Source organism: Teleopsis dalmanni, chromosome 2 (assembly GCF_002237135.1).
Source record: "Teleopsis dalmanni isolate 2A chromosome 2, ASM223713v2, whole genome shotgun sequence".
NCBI classification, from domain to species: domain Eukaryota; kingdom Metazoa; phylum Arthropoda; class Insecta; order Diptera; family Diopsidae; genus Teleopsis; species Teleopsis dalmanni.
This window is the reverse complement of record NC_051847.1, coordinates 100,684,773-100,686,802: the sequence shown is the minus strand read 5'-3', so window position 1 is coordinate 100,686,802 and position 2,030 is coordinate 100,684,773.

Sequence of the window (2,030 nt, the reverse complement as noted above, 5' to 3'; positions counted from 1 at the left end):
AGATATTTTTTAGTTTTTAAATACGTTATATATAAATAAAAAAGATTTATAGAATTATATATACATATGGGAAAAATTACATTTAACAATGTTTACAATTTATTAGCAGTCGCTAAATGGATATATTCATCTGATGGATTATACTAGTAAAACAAAAAAAGGTGCGTATTCATATAGAAAAATGTCTGTTTAGCAATTTTGTTTCTGCAAAAAAGTTTAACAATAAACAATTTATTTAATGAACCATTTTATTTCAATATAAACCACATTTCGAGTTCTGATTGAGCCATTTCTACTAGAAGAAGAATTGCTGTATTATCTATCATTCTTATGACCATATTAATATCATTGACATACAAGAGTAAGTAATGGACCAATAGAATCTAATTTCAGAAACATCAAATGCAATATTTTTAATAAAAACAACAATAAATGAGTCAATTTATACGTCAATTATTCCTTACTGAAACTAATAGAAAGGAGTTATAGTTTAGAACGCGTTCCTCCCACATTGCCTGAAACTGTTAGTCAAGCTACACCTAATAAATTGAAATTCAATATTCAATATTAGTACCGCATTCATTTTAGGACTAAAGACGTGTGCGAGTTAGGCTAAGTTGATGCTAAACCAAATGGAAGATTTTTTGAGGCACAACTTAGAATTTCCCTCATTTAGAACGCAACTTAGTCTAACTCCCACACGTCCTAAATGCTAACAAGAGAAATTTAAAAATTTACCGAAACGTAGGAAAAAATGTCAAGCAAGGAATTTAATATTTAAAAATATTTATAGTTTTTGAAAATTACTTTTAGTTTTAACAAAATCTTAAATGTAAAGAATCACTTCAATGTGATTCTGACTCTTATGCATGCCTAAGTTAATGCATTTTTTAATTAATTATATAAATTTCAAATACGATCAAGGAATGTAATGTTATGTTTCACTAATTTAAAAATAATTTTTTTTTTATTTTAATTATATCTTAAATATATAAGATAAATATATAAACGTCTATAAGATAAAAATAAAAATATAATTCTAGGGTAACTAAAAATTTTTTAAGTAATTTTTCACACTGTTTAATAGCTCTCAAACTGTAAGTTCTGTTCTTGCAGTGGTGTTTTAATGAGCTGTTGTTGTTGTTTGAATTTAATACCAGATGGCGTGCAAACCTGTTAGTAATTTTTTTGATAATTAATTTATTTAAACTAATTTTTATTTATATCAGATATTTGTGATCGTTGCAGTATTGTTTAAACAATCATTTTTAATTCAGCTATTTTTAGACGTTTAGTTTATGTTTTTAAATAAAAAATTTAATTTTTTGTTTCCCTACCTAATGACTGGAATGTCATTTCAGTCTGAATCTTTTTAATCTTTCCAACTCGTGCTTAAGAGGTGGTTGGAACGGGTTCAAGTTTTACAATGCAAAAAAATTAATTTTTGATGAACGACAGGATTATTTCTAAGACAGACATGGATTTCTCGCGGAAACAAATTGAACAATTGGAAACTTTGGCTAAAGACAATTAATTATCTATTTTTTCTTCTAATACAGCAATTAGCAGCTATAATTTATTATAAGTTCAAAATTGATTTTTAGAAAATTCAATAGAAAGCAAAATAAAATTGAAAAAAAAATTCAGAGATTTGTAAATAGCTTGGAATATAGAATGAATGAATTATCTTTTTTTAAATAAGATATTTTTGAAAAAGCCAGCTCTACTTCAGAAGTTATAAATAATTCAGGAATTTAATTTTGCTTAACTAAATTTTATTATCCATTTTCGAAAAATAATTGTTTTATTATGTCATGTGTTATATATAATGATTTTTGGTTAAATAATTAAGTTTTTATAAATCAGAAATTAAAAATAGCATTTTATATTCATCGTAGTACTGCTTTAAAGTTAGTCAAACAAGTCTTAAATATTTATACACAATTTAAAAGATTTAATTATCTTTAGTTTAAAAGTTTTTAATAAATTAGTAACCGAACATTTTTTGAGCAGATTTTTGATTCTCATTT